General features: G+C 41.0%; 1 protein-coding gene across 2 annotated transcripts in view; it reads left to right on the top strand.

Moving 5' to 3' along the window:
* LRRC56 (leucine rich repeat containing 56) overlaps window positions 1–22,522 on the top strand; it is a 1,529,270-nt gene that overhangs the window by 1,314,880 nt on the left and 191,868 nt on the right. The window lies entirely within an intron of this gene.

Here is a 22,522-nt window from a genome sequence, read left to right as displayed (position 1 = left end):
TCCTTCCCCGTCCCAAATATAAAAACATCCCGGATGTTCCACCCAGTCAAAGGGAACAGGCAGCTCTAGAAATTCAAAAGTTGCTAGACAAAAGAGTCATCCAAACAGTCCCTGCAGACCAAATAGGATCTGGAACTTACTCAAGGTTCTTTTTAGTGCCAAAGAGAACAGGGGACTGGAGACCCATGCTGGATCTCAGCAGATTAAACAATTTGGTAAGAAAAACAAAGTTCCGATTGGTAACACTGCAGTCATTATTCCCTTTTCTGGGAAAAGTATGTGCTCTATAGACCTTCAGGATGCATGCTACCACATAAAAATGGACAGGCCATCCAAGAGTCATCCATGCTTTTGCTGGGGGCCAGTCACTACCAGTTTCGGCTTTGCCCTTTGGTCTCACTGCAGCCCCCAGAGTGTTCACCAAGTGTATGGCAGTAGACACAACTCGCTTGAGATGTCTAGGATTCAAAGTGTTTCTGTATCTAGACGACTGGCTCCTAACCTCCACCACCAAGCATCTACTAGAAAAAGCAAGGGACACCACATTACATCTCTGCTGTCATCTAGGAATCACGATAAATTATGAAAAATCTGCCTTGTTGCCATCTCAGAGTATCATTTTTATAAGAGCAGATCTAAGTAAAACACAAATGAGGGCAAAACTTCCCCCAGAAAGAGTCCAAGTACTTCAACATCGGGTCTTAAACCTTCTTTCCAGGAGAAAAGTACAGGCAAGAACAGTGCTCAAAGTCTTGGGGACCATGGCAGCAGCAATAAACTTAGTTCCATTAGCACGCCTGCACATGAGTCTACAGTGGCCGCTGTTCACTCAGTGGTCCCTACAACAGCTTCCCATATCCCACCAAATTTCAATAACGAAATCTAGAAAGAAGGACCTTCGCTCCACTCAAGTGACATCAGGTCGACCCTTTGTTCTTCCACATCCATTAGCCACAATAGCCATGGACGCTTCCCAGATAGGGTGGGGTGGGGGCATTATCTGGGAAGAACAGTCCAAGGCACCTGGCAGGATCATGAGGCCCATTTGCACATCAGTGTCCTGGAGATGAGAGCTTTTAGCGTTGCATGCATTTTAAGACTCTCTTACGTTGGGAACTGTTGCAGTACAAACCGACATGTCAGTTGTTTGGTACATAAGCAAACAAGGAGGAACCATGTCCTAAACCCTATGCTGAGAGGTCCTGAGAGTATGGCAGTGGGCGACCTCCTCCCAACACTTTTTGATATCAGTGCACATCCCAAGGAAATCCAGTGTGATAGCAAATTCAGCAGAGCGATTTTGATACTTCACAAGTGGTCCCTAAAACAGGAAGTAGCAGAGATGATTTTCCATAAATGGGGCCAACCTTGCGGCATCTTTTTTTTTTGCCTCATCCAAGAATTCCAAATGCACCAGCTTTTTTCCCCTAAACCCCCCTCCAGGGGAGTCATCAAGGGATGCACTTGTACATGATTGGCCCTTGGGTCTCTCATACTCCTTCCCGTTGATACCCAAATTTCTTCAGAAAGCAAGCTCATTGGAAAAGAACTTAATACTCGTTGCTCCATACTGGCCTTGTCAAATCTGGTTCCCCTTCCTTTTGCCTCTTCTCCAGGAGGAGCCATGGGTTCACGACCCATTCACAGACCTTCTGACTTGTGCATCAGGGATGCTCCATCCCCCTCTTCAAACCCTCAAATTGACAGCTTGGCTGCTCCGATTCCAAACTTAGCCAGGCTCCCTAATCCATCCTCATCTGTGAAACAAAACTTGATGTTGTCTCATAAGGCTTCAACAAGGAAATTATATATGAGCAAATGGAAAAGATTTTCTTCCTGGCCATTAAATAACCAAATTGATCCTTTTTCTGCATCTATAGTGTCCATTCTTGAATTTTTGACAAAGCTATTCCATGAAGATGCAGCTGCAGCCACTATTCGAGTTCAGTTAGCAGCAATATCTAATTTTCATATAAGTAAATCAGGCCCAAATCTGATGTCTCACAGACGATGGAAATCTTTTCTGAAGGGCACTATTTTATTAAGACCACCCATTAAGACTCCTCAAGCACCATGGGACTTAAACTATGTGTTATCACATTTGATCCCCCCCCCCCGAACCTGCATCATCCTGTGATCTAAAGTTTTAGACTTGGAAAACAATTTTGTTGATTGCCATTTATTTTATTTATTTTCTGTTTGATTACTGGGGAAGTCCACTGGGCCAGCATGACCCGTTTTCAGTGGAGGCCTGGGTAGAAAAGCTCCGAGACTGCATTATACAAATTCAGTTACAATAAATGCAGGAGTATACAAGATAACATTGTTTACAGCAGTTACAATTCATCATTTTCAACAAGCATAGTTAAAGTTCATTGAGAGAGAAGTAAAGGGTTTTACAGTTTCATTAAAGCAAGGGCACTTAAGCATTGGGTGTGAAAGACAGTTGCAAATAGTGAGGAATTTTGAATATGCTTGCTTTACATACACACATTTGAAGTAGGGAACTATTCACAATATTTACATTGTTTACAAATATGAGTCGTGTGAGCATAGCTCTAGGAATTGTAAAGTGGGTTTAGTGAGAGAGTAAAGGAGTTATAAGGAGTTTGTATAAGCTCATAGGTATATGACTTAGGGAGATTGCAGAGAGATTAAGTACCAGAGGAAAGGACCTTTAGGATATAGACTTAGCAAGGATTAAGTAGGATGGAGGCAGGTCCATTTCCATTTGGTGGGCAAGTGTTTGAAGAGTTGGCTTTTGAAGTTTACAGAGTTAAGTTTAGTTCTTAGAAAGGAAGGAAGGAAATTCCATTGTTTGCCTAGAGCATAGAAGAGTAGCAGTTGGCCGGCAGGATGTTTAGGTTTGTGGATAGTGATTAGATTCTGGTGCTCAGATCTGAGGGTTCTGTTAGGAATATAGGGGGGAAGGATATTAGTCAGAGCAGGGCATTTTGTAGGTTGAAGTACAAGTCTATGTGCCATGGAGAGTTGCAGGTAGTAGAGGTGGTTTGGAAGTTCAAGCCAGTTTAAGGATTGAAGGGTGAGGCAGTGGTGGATGGAATTTTTGGAATTAGTAGCAAATTTAGAGATTTTGTTGTAGCACTTTTCTAGTTTGGAGGTAGTAGAGGAGGACAGGTTAGTTAGGAGTGGAGCATCATATAGTATGGAAGGAAGGAGATAAGTAGAGGCCAGAGTATGCCTAGTGGAATTGGAGAGAAAGCGATTATTCCTACACAACATCCCTAGCTTTTGGTGTTTTTTTTTTTTAATATTTTGTTGTATATGGATGTCGAACTTGAGGTGTTCATCAACAGTTATGCCTATGAGTTTTGCGGAAGGGACCACTTCTATAGATGGGTTGGTTTGGCTAAGGACTTTGAATTCATTTTTATTGTAAGAATAGGTCTTAGAGGGGGGAATAGTATAATTTTAGATTTATTTGCATTGAGGGAGAGGTGGTTTTGGCACATCCAGTTTCCTGTTGTGGAGAATGCAGTTTGGGTTTTGGTCAGAAATTCAGAGATGTTAGTGGCGGAGCAGATGAAGGTTGAATCATTTGCATATTGAATGATTTTGGCATCAGAAATTGCTGTGTGAAAGTTATTTATGAAGATGTTGGAAAGCATGGGTCCAAGGATAGATCCCTGTGGTACACCAGTTGGGATAGGTAAGGAGGTGGAGATTGAGGTCTTCCATTTGACAGCTTGAGATCTGTCTGATAGATAACTGGAGAACCAGAATAAAGTTTTTGGAGAGAGGTGAAGGTTTGTGAGATGACAGAGTAAGTGATTATGGGAGATAGTGTCAAATGCCTTAGACAGATCTAGTAAAACCATAGAAACTAGGTGTCCTGAATCTCAGGCTTGATTGACAGTGTCAAGGAAAGAGAGAAGAGCAGTTATAGTGCTGTGGTCTGGGTGGAAGCCATGCTGTGTGTATGTGAGCAGATTGTTTTCGGTCAGAAATGGCATAAGTTGGGTGTGGATGCACTTTTCGAGTATTTTGGAGATTGGAGAGAGCAAAGCAATAGGGCGGAAGTGAAAGACACTGGTATTTTTGCCTCCTTTGTGGAGACGGAGGATATAGGCTGAGCACCAGAGTTTGGGGACATAAGATTAATTTATGGATCTGTTTATAATGATGCTGATTGGGAGAGCAATACCATCTGCAGCATATTTTAGGTAGGAGGAGGGAATATTGTCAGGAGCAGTGGAGCATTGCTTAAGTTTGGATAGGAGTTTTTTTATAGACTTAGTGGAGACGGGTCTGAGCTCGAACAGAAGTGGAGAGTTGGTGAGTTTGAGGGGTGGTGTGAAGGGCATTTGGGTTAAAGTTAGGAAAAGATTTGGTAAGGTCAGAAATGGTTTCTATGAAAAAAAGAGTTGAATTCAGAGCCTAGTTCCAGGTCGGATTTACTAGGGTCGGGACAGGGATTATTCTTAGTGCCAGGATGGAGAAGTGAGTTTATTGATTTCTAGAATTCCTTTGGGTTTTTGTTATTGTTGGACTGAATCTTGATATAGTAGAATTTTTTGTCTTTGGTGATTAGCTGTTTAGTAAGGTTATGGAGCTGTTTATATTGATGTAGAGTATTGGGCAGTTTATTTTTTTGGTGGAGCTTCCAAAGTTTGTCCGTTTGGTGCATAACTTATTTTGTCTGTTTAGATATCCATGGGTCTGAGTTCGTTTTTATTATTTTATATCTTAGGGGGGCTAGAGAGTTTAGTGTGTCAAGGAAAATGGAGTTGAAGTAGTCTAAGGCTTTGTCAAGGGGAAGGGTATTTAGGATTTGCCAGTTCATTTGTGCGAATATATTTAAGAAAGTGGTAGGGTTAAGGTTAGACATTTACATTTATACAAAAGTAATCAAACTGTATTAACAAATTAACATTAACAAACAATGTGAGAGTGTTCAATCTCGCCTTTGTTCTTACACATGGGTTCGGAGCCGATCCTCGGCTCCGTGTCGGCCGCTTGCAAGCTCTGTATCGAGAAGAAGCTCGTGATCACCTAATATCCACAATCCCCCTCTGCCTTTACCTCAGATCTAGTTTGCCGCTGCAGCGTTCGCATCACTGGGTCGAGCTCGAGCACCTGAGATAAGATTTAGAATTTTATTCTTGTATTTTTTCTTGGTACTTTAGTGTTATAAGCTGTTTAGTGATATTTTGTGTGAGTGTGGTAAGGTATAAGGGAATCTCGGTACCTTTAAGTTATAAAACTTAGTTAGAGTTCTCTTCGGGGCCTACCACCCCTTATTGGATTTGACAACCGGATTGACTTTCACTACTGGATTTGACAATTTTACTGGACTTGACTTTTTACTGGATTTGACTATTTTTCTACTGTCTGAAAAGGCCAAATCAGGGTTCAAGCGTTGCCAATGTGGGCAAAAAATGTCAGTAACTGACAATCATAGTTCCTGTGTCTACTGTCTTGGCCCTCTCCATCTGCAAGAAGACTGCTCTATTTGTCATTCTTTCAGTGGGAGGGTCATGACAGATAGGCGCAGGAAACTAATGGACAGGGGTTTATTAAAACCTTCCTTTCAGGAGGCTCTGGATGCTTCTGACCAGGCATCCAAGTCCTCGAAGGAATCGAAGACGTCGGAGCCCAAGTCATCGGCTCCGAGCTCTTCGACTAAAGTTAGATCACCGGTTCCACAGACTTCGGGGCTGAGTGTTCAACTGTTGGCAGTTTCCGAGCCTCGAGTCTTGGAACCGGTGATGGAGCTCCCTCCCTCGACACTATTGAGGTCGGCTCCGTCTTCGGTTCCTTCGACCCGTTCTTCTAAGCTCTCCGATATCGATGTGGACCGTGTGGTGCAGAAGTTATTGGAACATTCGGCCCTGTCCAAACTTATCTCGGTTTCCACCCAATTGGTGTCGAAACTTGAAGGCCTCCCATTATCTCCATCCCTTCCTCCTCCGAGACCTGTCCAGTCTTTGGAGCCGGAAGAGGTTGATCTACTGATTGTGGAGCCCTCGGTGCCAGAACCGTCCTTTTCTCGGTCTGCTCCTTTCACCTCGACTCCGTCGGATCCGGTACTGGAGTCTCGGAGCCGACGATCCGTCCTTGGTTCCGGGGCCGAGAGTCGAACCGATGTTTCAGTTCCGACTCTTCCTCTCGGGGCCTCGGCGCGGATCGATTCGGCTCCGTCCTCGGGGTCGATACCTTCGGTGCCTGTCTCGGGGATTCTTCCCATTTCTTCGGAACCGGGAGACTCCTCGACTCGGGACCCGGGGGCCTTCTATCTCATGAGGAAGGTGTTGTCTACCCAGACAACCACATCAGTAGAAGCAGCCTCTCCTCCCCATAAAGGACCGTTATCTTCCTCTGCACCAACGGCCACATCCAAGCGGCGAGCACCGGTGTCTCAGCCACCCCTGGAGGGTGCCCCCTCTTCCTCGGAGGCTTCTTCGGATGCTCCCCCCGAAGAGGTCCCTAGGAAAAGATTGTTTAAGAGGAGACACTTAGATTCTCCACAAGAATCTTTAACATCCGATACTGACTTGGATGAGTCAGAAGGGTCCCCAAAGTCACCTTCAGAAGATGTCTCCTTTTCTGACATCTTGGAGATCCTGAAGCAGAGAAGTGATTGGCAGTCCCTCCCCCCTTCTGAGGATGAGTCAGTTTTGCTGAAGGCATTTGGTGCTCGCCCTTCCTCCTCCTGGGTCACTCCGCCCTTCGATGAGTTAATGGAATTGATTGCTCGAAGGGCGTGGGAGACACCTGACATGGTGGAACTGGTCCCTAGGAAGCCTAATAAGTACATCACTGCACCCCAAGACAAGGCTTACCTCACTAAAGGAGTTCCAGTGGACGCTATGGTGGTGGCAGCGGCCACGAAAAAGGAGATGTCGGAATCTTCCTCATCTGTCCATCCGCCTAACAGAGATTCTAGGACTATGGACAGATACGGGAAGCGCATTTTTAGTTCAGCGGCTTTTTCTATGCGGTCCCTGAACTACTTGACCCATTTTACATGCTTACAGAGGGATCTAGTCAAAGAGTTGGGAGATACCCTCCAGGGTACTACAGATGCTGCGGTCTCAGAGAAAGTTTCAGCACATCTAAATACCCTTACATCCATTGTTAACTCATCCGTGAGGCTGATATCATACGCAGCCGAAGGATCGAGTAGGGCAGCGGCTTCAGCGATTGCTCTTCGTAGGCAATCCTGGATGCGCTTATGTTCATTTGCGGAAGCCTTCAAGTCTTCCTTTACTAACGCCCCATTTGATGGTGCCACACTTTTTGGCCCTAAAGTAAAGGAGACCCTTACCCGGTGTGAACAGGAGGGAAAGACTATCTGCTGTCGGAGTCTGTTTTTCCACCCCTTCCAGACCATACCCCAAAGGGCAACGTGGTGGGAAAATGTGGTTTCGAAAACCCCAAGGATCTTTCCCAGGCACACAGGGTGATGCCCCCTCTAGAGGCAGAGGACGGGGCAGAGGGGGTCCGCAAAACCAAGGTGACAGGGATACCCCCCCTGGAAAACCTTTCCAGCACTCCTGAGAGGAGGCCTGACTGTCCTGCTCTGGAGGCAGTCGGGGGTCGCTTAGCTTTATACCCTCAGGCCTGGCAAAACTTTACTACAGACAACTGGGTAAAAAGCGTTGTTACCAGAGGTTACAAAATACCATTCCTATCCACCCCCATTCCAAAGAAAAAACTCCCAGATGTACCGCCCCATCTGCGAGACCCAGCAGCTATAGAAATTTCGAAGCTGCTAGAAAAAAGAATCATCCAACCAGTCCCAGCGGACCAAGTAGGATTCGGGACTTACTCAAGGTTCTTTTTAGTTCCAAAGAAGACAGGGGACTGGAGGCCGATTCTGGACCTAAGCAACCTCAACACCTTTGTCAAGAAGGAAAAGTTCCGAATGGTCACGCTTCAATCGATCCTTCCATTCCTACAGAAGGACAACTGGATGTGCTCAATAGATCTGAAGGACGCATACTACCACATCAAAATGGCCAGGGCATCCAGGGATCATTTGCGCTTCCGGCTGGGAGCCAGTCACTACCAGTTTCGAGCCCTGCCCTTTGGTCTGACCTCAGCCCCCAGGGTTTTCACCAAATGCATGGCAGTGGTAGCGTCTCATCTGAGGCGCCTAGGATTCCAGGTGTTTCCGTATCTGGACGACTGGCTCCTGTCTGCCACCACCCGGCGTCAACTGATACAGGCCAGGGATTACACCCTACAACTTTGTATTCACCTCGGAATTTCCGTAAATTTCGAAAAATCCTTACTACAGCCATCACAGCATATCTTATTCATAGGAGCGGTATTAGATACGCATCATTTGATTCTAAGGCTTCCTACAGAAAGGATAGTCGCACTTCAAAACAACATTTCTCTCCTTCTGTCGTCCAAAAAATCCCCGGCAAAGCTGGTTCTAAAGGTCTTGGGTCTCATGGCAGCTTCTCTCATTGCGATACCATTGGGAAGACTGCACATGAGAGTCCTACAATGGCTGCTGTTTGCACAATGGTCGTTCCAACAGCTACCTCTGACACATGAAATTCTGATAACAAACACATGCAAATCACACCTAACTTGGTGGCTTCAGACTTGCAACCTTTCCAGCGGAAGACCATTTGTGCTACCCACACCGTCAGCGACGATAACCACGGACGCTTCCCTGATAGGGTGGGGGGGGCATCTTTCAGGGACAGACCGTCCAAGGCGAATGGACCAATCTGGAGTACAATCTGCACATCAATGTTCTGGAGTTGAGGGCAGTGTTTTTAGCGTTGCAACACTTTGCTCCCCTTCTTCCTCTAGGGACTATTGCAGTTCAGACAGACAACATGTCCGTAGTCTGGTACATAAACAAGCAAGGGGGAACCAGGTCTTATCAACTATGCAGAGAGGCCATGAGAATTTGGCAATGGGCGGAGTCCACGGGTCACTTTCTGATCGCAACGCACATCCCGGGGTCATCCAACGTCATAGCCGACAGGCTGAGCAGAGCAATACTGTTGCCTCATGAGTGGTCCCTCAAACAGTCAATTGCGAACATGATATTTCGCAAGTGGGGCCAGTCTTCCTGCGATCTGTTTGCGTCTCCAATGAACGCCAAATGCAGGAGCTACTTTGCCCTATTACCCCCTCCAGGGGAAGTCCCCAGGGACGCGCTGGTGCACGATTGGCCCCCGGGTCTCCTGTATGCTTTTCCTCCATTTCCCCTGATTGCAAAGTTTCTGCAGAAAGCCAACAACCTTCAGAGGACGATAATCCTCATTGCCCCATTCTGGCCTCATCAAATTTGGTTCCCCTTTCTCTTGCATCACTGCATTCGGGGACCTTGGATGCTGGACCCAGAGCCAGATCTACTGACTCACTCGTCAGGAGTTCCTCACCCATCTCTCGAGTCACTCCATCTAGCAGCTTGGCTGCTCCGCTTCCCTTTCTAGCCAGGTCTGATTCCCTTACACCGGCGGTTCAGAATATTTTCGTGGCTTCTCATAAAGCTTCCACTACAAAAACCTACACCAGTAAATGGAAACGTTTCATCTTCTGGGCTAATTCACATCATTTGGACCCTGTTATAGCTCCGTTGAACAAGATCTTGGAGTTTTTGACAGAATTGTTTCATGAAGGAGCTTCTCCTGCTACTTTAAGAGTGCAATTGGCTGCCATTTCTAACTTTCATGTGGAAGAATGTGGTGCGCCTATTATGGCTCACAGACTTTGTAAAGCTTTTTTAAAAGGGTCTTTTCATATCAGACCACCAGTTAGAATTCCTACATCACCGTGGAATCTGAACCTTTTACTTTCTAAATTGATGTTGCCCCCCTTTGAACCAGCCTCAGTTTGCCCATTGAAATTTTTATCGTGGAAAACTCTATTCCTGGTGGCCATTACATCCGCTAGGCAAGTGTCTGAGCTTCAGGCTCTTTCTATTAAACACCCTTATTTAATTTTCCACTCTGACAGAGTATCCCTTCGCACTAATCCATCCTTTCTCCCCAAAGTTTGCTCTACTAATAATATTAATCAGTCCATTGAATTACCCACCTTCTTCAAAAATCACTCTAATAAATTAGAGTATATGTTGCACAAATTGGATGTCCATAGACAACTCAGGTTTTATTTGGATAGAACAAAAGATCACAGGAAATCTGATCAACTGTTTGTAGCCTTTGCTGACAGCAGGAAGGGTGTAGCAGTTACGAAACGAACTCTTTCCAAATGGCTAACTGATTGTATCACATACGTTTATGAGGCTTCCAATCAAACCTTATCGGTCAAACCTAAAGGACATTCTACGAGATCAGTGTCTACATCCTTAGCTCACGCAGCTCGCTTACCATTAGACACGATTTGTGCGGCTGCTACTTGGGCTAAACCACATACATTTATCTCTCATTACAAAGTGGACAGGGTTTCTAGGGATAGGGCAACCTTTGGTTCCACTGTGCTCAAGAACGTTCTCCCGTGGGTTCCTCAGGATCATGGAGCTAGGGACGCTACCCATGTGTAAGAACAAAGGCGAGATTGAACACTCTCACATATAGAAGTTATGTCCTTACCATAACGTTCCATGTGGAGTGTTCATCTCGCCTTTGTTCTTACACTCCCACCCTTCCCACCCTTAGGAAGAACGTTCGATTTGGTGCCTGGTCTGGAGTATTCTCCTTCTGCAGTTGCAATAGTTGTATTGTATGATACACTTGTGTATATATATATATATATGTATATAGATGATCCTTCATTATGTAATTTTTGGTATGTGTGTGTGCTCTCTATGGCTGGTTTGCTTGCAAACTAGATCTGAGGTAAAGGCAGAGGGTGATTGTGGGTATTAGGTGATCTCGAGCTTCTTCTCGATGCAGAGCTTGCAAGCGGCCGACACGGAGCCGAGGATCGGCTCCGAACCCATGTGTAAGAACAAAGGCGAGATGAACACTCCACATGGAACGTTATGGTAAGGACATAACTTCTATTTATACTTCCTGTATATTGCTATATATCATATAACCTAAACAACATTACATAAATTATTCATTTTCTGGCCTTTTATTTTTAAACAAGAAACATTTATTAAACCATCACTCTTGTACACAAATGCAGGGAAGTACAATGTATCATCTGACCGCTTTTGAAGTTAGAGCAAGGTGCAACTTTGTTACTGTAGAGCAGAAATGCTGCACTTCTCTATTTATGGCTCTGGTGCCTTCTGAATGAGTATGAAAATTTGTACTGGAGATTTATTTATTATCCAGATAGGTTTTTGATCTCCCTGTGGTATTTCTTCTGACTAGCCTAAGAAATATATCTGCACATTTATTGACATATAGAACCCTAAGATTTCCTCTATTAAATCCTGTAATCTTTCCTTAGTCTTTTACTTTCTCACACCCTCAAAAGATATGAACCCACATCTCCTTTGGCCCTCTGTACATCTTCAGCTTTCACTCAAGGTATTGTGGAACATCTTCTGTAGCCAATCCGGAAAGTAAAAATATTTAAACAAACACTTCCGAGTAAATATTTTGTAGCATATCTGGATAATTGTACTGTTCTCCCCCATATCTTTGGTCTCAAATTTGTGTTTAAATATTCCTTTCATATTTTCTTCAATTTCCTTACAATCCAGGTCCTTTCATTTGTTATTATCTTAAACATCGTAGATAATAGGCCCTTATTTGCACTCTTTCCATCGCTTGCATCTGTCATTATTTTAATTACGTGAGGAATTTCCTGTACTTTTGAACTACACCACTTTAGCTTTGGCAGTGCACCCCAAAAAATTCCATTCTGATCTCTCCAAATCATATTCCGCTTTCACCTCAGGCCATGTCTTTGGCCTTGTAACCAGCAGTAAATAATTCCAGTATCTGACATTATTGTGGTCTCTCTTCCATCTCCACTCTTGTCTGATTCTCCCTATCCCTCAGGTGCTTCCAATTTGACATACTTCTGATATCCATTCCTCATTCCCCTTCATTCCAAAAATCCTTATAATAACCCTTCTTCTCTTCCAGTATTCTAGTTTCCCATCTGCTTTGTCTCCCTTTCAACAATCTCATTATCACATTCTCCTCTAATCCTTCCTGGCCTTGTACTTTCCAAATAATCGTTTCCATTTCAGACAATATTGCTCAAACACTGGTCTCACCATTAACGCCCATTGTGCAGCTTATAAATATGGGCTGGGATCTGGAACTCCCAACCCCTCCCCCTTTATCCTTTGGCATTGTTATCACTTCCCAATTCACTCTGTCTTTCCTCCCAGTCCATAAAAATTGTTACATTGCCTGCTTCCATTGTTTCAGTACCTGTCCATGAGGTATGTCCCAGAAGATTTGTCCTGGATATATAGAAGGGTAATACATAAAGTTGTAAGACCTGAACCAAGTCCAATGGTAACTTGTCCCACCTTGACAAAACTTTCTTAGATTTCCCCATTCCACTAAATAGGTTTTATTTCTTGATTCTTTTTCACTGTACCCCTTAACCATATCCCTAAGTGTTAAGTGTTTTCACAAACCTGATTGACTGGTCAGTCCTGACTGTCTCCTCTTGCAGTATTCTGCCCTTATTTACTTTATATCCTGATTTTTTTCCAAATTCCTTTAATATCTGCCAAAATAGTGCTAAATCTTGTAATCCCCAAATGTTATCAGCATATCTTCCACATTGTTATTTTTCTCTGTTTACTTATAGCAATCAAAACCTCTTATATGATAAGTTCCTATCCTTACTGCTAAAGGTTTAATATACAGTGCAAATAGTAAGGATGCCTAGTACCCCTTTCATGCTGAAATCCTTTTGATCACCTAGCCCCGATTTTCAGCCTCACTTCTGCCCCTGTTATAAGTTATGCAATACTGCTAAAAGATTTCCTAGAAAACATCATCTTTATAGCAATACAAATAAATACTTCCATAAGACCCTATCAGAACCCATTTTAGCATCAAAGGACATCATCACCTGTTCATTTCCTCTCTTCTCCACCCCTTGAATAATCATTGATGTTCTAATGAAATCAACTGCTATTCTCCTTCCCACTTACAAACCCATACTGATCCCCATGAATCATCCTAGGCAAAATAAGTGTGACTCTGTTCACTAAGATTGCTAATAAAAATTTTAGTCATGGTTCAATGCCGAAATGGGTCTATATGAGGAAGCTAGACCTGGATTCTTCCCCTCCTTATATATAACTGAAATAACAATTTATTTCCATGACATAGGAGGGTGATCCTTTCTCAGTACCCTTTTAAGGAGATTGTGTCAAATATCAACTGTCTCATCTTTACCTAACACCCATACTTCTATGGTATCCTATCTCTGCCCATTGACTTATTTGCTGCCATCTTTTCCTATGCCTCTGCTGTTCATTCCCTCGTCCTCTCTCCCTAAGTCTTTTCATGTTTTTGCACCCTACTCTGGGAAGATTAATCAATGTGACCATGCACCCTCACCATCTTCTGTCTCTTTCTCTCTCTAACCTTTGCTGTTTATATCTAACTGCTAATATCTTATGTGCACTTGTGTTTATATTGAAGTACAGTTGCTAATGTCCACACTTTGCTTTCATTTCCTCTAGCAATTTTTTGATTAATCTCTTGTATTCTCATCCTGTCATTTACTGCAACCTTTTGTTGTAGTACCACCAGTTCTTTTCTCAGTTCCTTATTCTTCTCTCTAGTTCCTGTTACCTTTTCTATGTGCTTCATTATCATCTAAATTCATTCTTTAGTTTTCCACCTCTCTCTCCCACACAATCTTGAATACTGCTAAATGACTCCTTCATATTATTTGATAGCCATATCTTAATTTTAGAATTATGCAGCATAAATACCAGAAATCTCTAATGTCCTTCAAGTCTTACTTTTTTTGGAGCACATAGATCTGCCTTCACTATGGTATGGTCTGAGAACAATATCAGGTCAATCTCTACACTCCCCACATTTGGTATATTTTATGAATTAACCATTATTTTATCTGCTCTTGACCAGATTTTATATGTGTCAGAATGGTATGTGTAGTCTGTACTTCCCACACATTTCTCTATCTGCCATACCACCCCTTGGTTCCAAGGTAATGGACTAAGAAACAGCCCTCCTTGCAAAGTCATTGAGCTCTAGGCCCATCGTTGACTTGATTCTTCCTCTCTATACACTTCCAGTCCCCCATAACTACCGTGACCCCCATCTTGACGCATACTTATCTTTGGCAATATTTCTCTCATTTTCTGTATAAATGAGTTGGGAAGTAAATACAGTCCCCACTACTGTGAATTTCTCACCTTGAATCCACCTTTTTATTCTCATCGTACTTCACTTATTTGCAAAAATCTCATGCAAATCCAGTGCCAGATATTTCCTAGTTAACAATGCTACACCCCCCCAAAAAAAGAGGTGGAGAATAACTTAAATCCTGCTGTTTGTAACTTTTTAAATTTTCCACCTTATTTACATGCGTTTCAACTAATGTAATTATGTCTACCTTAAATGTCTTAATACAACAAAGTAGTCTGTCTCTTTTAACATTGTTATTCGTGCCATTAACATTCAGTTTCTTAAACTACAGCCCCCTTTCACTCCTAACACTTCACATTATGTTGGAAACTATGCGAATGAATATCCTTTCTGCATTCTCTCAGTTACTGTGACCTTATCTTGTACCTTCTTTCCCAAGTTTTTAAACTTTTTCTTTTCTTTTTCCTCCTTATGCAACCCTTAGTCAATATATCATATTCTTCAAGGATGACAATATATATTTCCTTCCCTCTATTCTAACAGACCTTGTGCAACCCCCCTCCCCGATTTCATCTCTTCATTAACTATCTTCAATCCCCTTTTACACCACTTTTTCACACTTAGAATTCATGCCTCTAACTGCACTACCTCCCACAATCCCTTAACCATTACATTTCAACATAAAGTATGTTCTGAAACAAGAGATAACCTTTAATATAAAATTTTGAGTACTAAATATGTTTTACACATTGTCTTTTAAGTTCATAAGTCTATATGCAGTAGTACATTCCTGCATATCACATCTGTCATTGAAGAGTACAACTGCATTCCCAGAAATTTCAGCTGTTCTCCACCACCAATACATTTGTTGTGTCCTTACTCCAACCCTTAACAATATCAAACTGTCACAACATAAATCACCCCATACACGGACTGACTGACAGTCCTGATGGAGAGATGGTAAAAATCAGCAAGCAAAGGAGAGTAGTGTTCCTGGATTTGAATTCATCTTCAAGTCTTGGTGAGCACCTTCATGAGCTGGACTCGCCAAAATGACACTAATATAGAGACTCTATTTTATATACTGTAGCAATTATCATGAACAGAAGTAGGTTAAAAAAAAAAAAAAAACAGCTGGGTGCACAAGTCCCAGGATAATAAAGTGCCCAATCCTGGTAGGTGTACTAGTGCCAGGACTGAAAAAATTGATGGTGTTGAATCTTCAAGACATGGAAACATTCCTACAGTTAGGTTAGGCCAGGCTCCGGTGAGGATGCCCCCCCTCCACAAAGATGATAGAGTGGACTACCGAGGATAAGAAAGGAAGAAATGATGTATTCCTTCTATTATGCAAGAAGGCCATAATTTCTGGATAGAGGATATTGAAAAAGATTGAGAGAAATTAGAGAAAAGAAAAATAATTTTACAAAAAACTGTCAAAAGCTTCAAATGCAAATTTGTATTCATTCATACAACAGATTCTTGAAAAACATTATACAGACCAAGAAACCTTAGACCATCTGGAAAAAGAAATAACTGAGGAAGTGTTACAATATAAAGAACAAATCCTAGAGATTTTTGAAAAGTTTAAAAAGGAAACATTTACATGGGAAAGAAGCAGAGAAAGTCAAACTAATCAATACAAAATAATCAGTTCCAAAAATAGTTGAAGAGAAACATGGGCAAGGCTCCTACATACGGAAAATTTTACAATACAAAAATAAGATCTCAAAGGGGGAATGTAGAACAGAAGATTAGTAAATAGAAGTTAAACAAATAGAAGCTGAAGTTATGATGGAACAAGGAGTTACCAAAGTAAGGAGAAACAGATGGAGTGGGAGACATCGGAAGAAGAAATATGGGAAAGAAAAGGAGATTTAATGTGGTGCAATATTTATCAAAGGAAAAAGCAGAACTAATCAATACAAAAAGCAGCACTAAAGATATTTGAGGATAAATACATGCAAAGGTATCTGGATATGGAATATTTTACAGTACAAAAATTAAGAAAAGAAAGGGGGAAAGTAGAAAAGAGGATTAGTAATGGAGAAGTTAGAGATAGAAACTGAAGTCATGGATTACCTGTGAAGTGAAGGACTTAGTCTAGAAAATCCAACATTGGTAACATTACAGCATGATGGAAAAGTGAGTCCCCAAATTAAGGAGAAACAGGTGGAATGGAAAGAATCTGATCTTTTACCACATGAAGATACCTTTGGGCCTTCAGAAGGAAACCAGTACAACAGTTCAGTTGGAGATGCACAGCAAGGGAAGGAACAGGAAATGGTGGCAACCCTGAGACAATCAATGTTGTAGAGTGATAGTCCAGTGAGTTCTCACATGAAAGAGCAATGGATGATGCAGGATGTAGCTGAAGCGAGCAGGAAACTGAGATTACAGAAAGTCAATAAGACCCAAAATGTTAGAAGTCTGATGAAACAAATGAACTTAGTAATCAAAACTATGAACAGAAATTCATGGGGTATAACAGAAGTTAATAGGATCTATTACTGTGCAGCTAAATTAATAACAGATATTCTTACCACAAAAATGCAGAGCGTTAAGGGAAAGGAACGGAAGAAATCAAATACCACCATGGAAACTTTAAATAAAGAAAATTGAAAAAGCAATTAAAATAAGTATCACTGTTATAAGAAGTATACAAGAGGGGATAGAGCAACAAATGTTTAGAAAGATAGACATGATAAAAGTAACATACGGTATTAAAACAGATCAGGATCTATCATACACTATTGCAAATAATAAAAGTTATCAGCACAGGCAGAATAACTTAGAAGATATGCAGATAAATATAAAGGAAGAGTTACAAGATAAGAAATTCATTGACGATCCAAAATAGTTTGTGAATTGAAAAACAAAGGAATATAAATACCACCAAAAAATAAATAAACACATTTTAGATAAATATCTATGAAGACCCTGTGGAACATAAGAAATATACTAAATGGATAGAAGCAGTACAGTAAATAGTGAGAAGTTCAAATATACAGGATATGAAATAGGATGGCCAGAGAAATTCAAATAAACTTAAGAAATGCTCCTAACTTTAAAACACCAGGCCTAGATGCAGTACCTAACTTCTGGCTAAAAGTATTAACATTGTTACATGAAGATTTAGTCCTGAGTGAGTACTACTACTATGTACACCCTGAACAGACACCAGCCTGGTTAACAACAGGAAAAATTATGCTCCTTAAGAGTGAACCTGCAAGCTATCCTAAAAACTACATTCCAATAACTTGACTTCTGACAATGTATAAACTGTATACTGGAATTTATACTGATGGAGCTTTTAGTCTTTTAGAAGAAATCATGGCAATGGAACAGAATGGTAATAAACAAAGTCATATGGAACAAAGGATCATTTATCGTTAAATAAAGTCATAATGGAGAATTGTAAAAAAGGAAAAGAATTTAAGTATGGAATGGATAGATTATAAAAAAGCATTTGACAGTATCCCACATTCATCGATAAGACTGTGCTTAAAGATGTATAAGATAAACCGTATATTGATCGATTACGTTACAGTGACCATGAAACAGTAGCAGATCACTTCGCGGCTAAGCCATGATGAAGGACAAATTATTATCCCAGGGATAAAAATTCAAAGGGGGAAATTCCAGGGTGACTCTGTCACTGATACTGTTTTGTCTTGCCCTTAGCCAGTTAAGCTGTCCACTTAAATTAGGTCATGGTTGATATTTAATTTCCAGAAGACAACAAAGTGTAGAGATTTCTTATTTTCTTTTTGTGGGTAATTTAAAACTGTATACTTCATCATATGGGAAACTGAAAGCACAGCTGCAAGTGGTCAAAACTTTCTCAGATGATATAATATAAGATATTAGTCTTGATAAATGTGCAAAAGCAACCTTTAAAGCGGGAAAGCTACAGCAGCAAGAAAATAGCTGTCTGTGACAGAAATGTGATATAAAGGCACTTGAGCAGGAGGGTGTATATAAATATTTGGGAAATGATGAAATGTCAACAATAAAGCATGAACAAATGTGAGCAAAACATAGAAATATTTTAGAAGACTAACATTAATGCTGAAAACAGCCTTGACATCTAGGAACAAAGTCCAAGCTATAAACCAATTAGTTCTTCCTATTCTAACTTACAGTTTTTGTGTGATTGACTTGGCCAAAAAGGTATTGGATCAGTTGGACAGGAAAACAAGAAAAATGCTTCAAGGTTATCATATGATTTATAAAAATCACTGTATACCAAGATTATATATTCCCCATTCTGAAGGATGTATGGACCTTCTCAAAATTGATTATATGTATAGATCTGCAGTCATAGGACTGCATGCATATCTGCTGACCTCACAAGATCCAAACATAGTGAAAGTTTTAAAAAATGAAGAGAACAAGTCTAAGATGACTTCATTGTTTAGTTTAGCAGAAACATAGTGCCAGGTGGGAATGGAAATCAAACCATAAGAGACAAAAATCAGGCAGCAACTGAATGTGTCAAAAACAAAAGAATGAATATAAGGCAAATGATCAGATAAGAACACAAGAAATGTGGAAAAGGCATAAATATAATTGCAAGTACAGAAATCTCCTGGAATAACTTCATGTCGATCAGGATCTAATGCAGGAATGGTTAAGGAGAGGTGGATTTAAACCAAAAGATGAAAGGTTAATATTAGCACCCAGGAAAGACGATTACATACATGTTGGTTTACAAAGTACATTGGACATGTAGGCGAAACAGACAAATGCAGGTTTTTGCAAAACAGAGTTGGAAACCATAGCACATCTTGTTGCTGGGTGTGATATACTAATGGCAGAGACCCTGAATACTGATCGGCATAATAATGTGGCAAGACTGTTGCATTGGAGATTATGCGATAATATTGAAGAACCTGAGAAGCATTGGAAACAAGAGCCACATATCATTGCAGAGAATTATGACATTTATATCACATGAGATCACCCATTACAAACAGTTAAAAAAATAGATGTGAGAAAACCAGATATAGTAGTCCATGAAAAAAGACAAAGTTAGCATTAATCATTGAAGTTGCTACACCAAGTGATTAGAGTGTGTTACATACAGAGAGGCACAAAGTCATAAAATACAAGGATTTGCAGGCAGAGATGTGGGCAATGTCTAAAAAGAATATCCTGACAGTTCCAGTGGTAGGAGGTGCAATGGGTCTCATAAAAAAAGACTTTACAGTCATATTTAGATATGCTACAGGTACATGTAACTCCATATGAATTGCAGGATGACTCTATTCTGGGCACACTATGGGTACTACAAAGAACACCTTTGGCTAATATGAAAGATTGAAACAATACTTATTTCACAAACTTTAATCATACTTTGATTTAAGAATGGGGTCCATTCCTGTCATGGTATTATGAACCCCAAAGACTTGGAGAAATTTAATGGACTGACAGTAATAATATGTAATTAGTTCAGCCTGTTCTGAATACAATTCAAATTACAAGAGTCTCTTGCTCACTAAAATCAAAAGTCCCTTATTTAATTTACTTGTGATGTCTTTGATTCCTTCCACTTTGATTTCCTTCTTAATGTTTCCAGTTTTTAATCATCATGCTTTGTCTTCAGAACAAAAGAAAAAGTGAGGCATTTTCTTGCATCTGATTCATTGTATTGTTCTCCTTTCCTTACTGTTCTGTTTTTTACCATTTTTTCTGTTGTATGCCTTTGACTGGATAAAATTAGCTGTTTTTTTGTAATTCCGCCAAAGCCACAACTGAGTTATTATAGCAATAACCCACGCCTGGGTGTGGGTAATGCTAAATTTACCCACGGTTGGCGTGGTTTGGTCCCGAGGGCGAAGCCCGAGGGACCAAACAAAGCCAACCGTGGGTAAATTTAGCATTACCCACACCCAGAAGTGGTTATTGCTATATATGACATTATTTAAGAAAAGAAACTGTTACTTTTCTTAAATAATGGCATAGTATAATGCCTGTTTACTGCCCTTCCGCAGATGTCTGGCATCCGGCAGTTCTGATGTACTGCGCTTGCTTTGCGGTACATCAGAGTTGAGCAAAACAGCGGAGAAAGCAAGATCTCCGTTGCTTTTTGTCTCGCTATGTTAAATGAGTTTAACATAGCGAGACAGTTTAAAATAAGCAACGGACATCTCCGTTGCTTATTTTAAACTGTCTCGCCATGTTAAACTCATTTAACATAGCGAGACATAAAAACAACGGAGATCTTGCTTTCTCCGTTGCTTTTAAACACTGCCTCGCTATGTTAAATGGGTTTAACATAGCGAGACAGCTTTAAAATAAGCAACGGAGATCTCCGTTGCTTATTTTAAAGCTGTCTCGCTATGTTAAACCCATTTAACATAGCGTGACAGGGTTTAAAAAACGAGTTATACTAATGGAAAAAAGTCCGGGCGACCGGACCTTTTTCCATTAGTATAACTCGATTTACAATGGGCACGCTGGCCAATCAGCGTGCACGTTTTGGGGGGATCATGGTATAATAAATATTCTAGGATACCCCTGGAAAAAAATCCTCACTAGTGCAGGGTAGATCAGATGCCACTTTAACCCTGTCTGTTTTACCCATCTGTTGGCCAGGTAAGTAGTCCTGGTCACTAGAAAGTCTCTTTTCCCCAAATGACAACTGCATTCCTGGTCATTACTGTTGTTGCAAAATCCTGTCTTTAATCTCACAGGTCTGAAAGCAAACAATAATAGGTTTTAGCTATCTCATAATAGCCTGTTCCGTTTGTCACTCTGCCCTATGGGTCTTCTCAAGTTTCTCTGCTGCTGCATCGATGCCAGTCCATTGGGCAATCATATTTATAACAAATATAACACAGCCACCTGCTTCACTCCTCTTAGGCACTCCAAGTAGTTTAACATTTTCTTCAGCCCTTAGTCTTCTAGATCTACAGTTTTACCCTTAATATAGTCCAGATGAGCTTCTGCAGCATCTGCCCTCTTTAACTCTGCTGTTTCCTTCTCTATTACTTGCATCTCTGTCGCATGCCGATTTAAAATATTTTCCACTGCTTCCCATCCTCTTGTTTTGTATTAACCTGTGTTCCCTCAGTGTCTGTTTCTTATCTTTATCTCTGACCATATAGCATTCACTGTTAAACTACTACTGCCTGCTGCTTCCATCTTATGTACCATGCCATGCTTCTTGGCCATAGAGTAACTACTTTCTGGGCACTTTTTTCTTATGTTTAAAGCAGCCTTTCTTCCAGTCAGTTGGTTACTGCTCTGCAATCACCATTGAACTCCAGGGGGATTTCAAGCACTTCTTCCATAAAAGCTAAATCAGGATTGCGACTTCACACACATGCTACCATACCAGAAGTCTCATAGAAAACTTTTATCTTCTTATAGTTATGGGAGGTACTAATTGATTTACTGTGACTAAAGACCATGTTCTTGCTGCAAAACATGTCTTACCACCAGCTAGTAGAGCTTTGAAGAGTCATTCTTAAATCCTGACAGAAAAATTTAATTCTGAAGTAAAATTCTATGGTGATGACCACCAAACATACTACCCCCAGTCCATAACAAGACTTTGTTTTGATTGAAAAGTAATGTTTTTCTTTACAAGAACTGATAAATTATAAGGGAATCTCCACAGGACCATCTGTCTACCAGTAAAAAAGTCTGGTAAGCAGCTTGTGAAGTGTGAAGAGTCATTATTACCTCCTGACAGAAATGTTAAGTTCTGAGGTAACATTTTTTAGTGACTACCACCAAACACACCAGCCTCACTTCCAAACACTTTTTGACACAAAAATGATAAATAATTAGGGGATTCCTACAGAGACCCAGGACTACCTGTCTATCAAAAAACGTGATCGACAAGTGGATAAGGGTGCTTAAGAGAGTTGGTGAAATAACCTGACTGGAAAAAAATGGAAAAAATAAGTTTTGAGGTAAATATTTTAATAACACCCTCCAAAACCAGAAGTCTTAGCCCATAGTCACAAGTTTTGACAAAAAAGAGTTTTCTCGCAAAAATAAAATAGTTGAAAAGCACTTCTTCCAGGGAACCATGAGCAGAATAATGTAAGATTTGAAGTTAAGCTCTTAGTGTCAGCCACTAAAAACACAGTTTTAGTTTTCAGTCAATTTGTTTGACAGAAAAGAACAACTCTTATTCACAGACTGAAGTGGAATGTATTCCCCAGTGGGGTGCTTATCCATGCAGCTTTGGTAAAGGGCTGTCTGACAATCAGTCACTAGAAGCCTTCAGGGAAGAGTGCACTTTGATTACAAGTAAGCTCTCAAGTTTTGGCACCCTAGCCACT

The sequence above is a fragment of the Protopterus annectens genome, chromosome 17.part0 (assembly GCF_019279795.1).
Source record: "Protopterus annectens isolate FY-2018-M chromosome 17.part0, PAN1.0, whole genome shotgun sequence".
In the NCBI taxonomy this organism is placed as follows: domain Eukaryota; kingdom Metazoa; phylum Chordata; order Ceratodontiformes; family Protopteridae; genus Protopterus; species Protopterus annectens.
The sequence above is the reverse complement of the archived record's forward strand: the minus strand, read 5'-3'. Positions and strand labels throughout refer to the sequence as shown.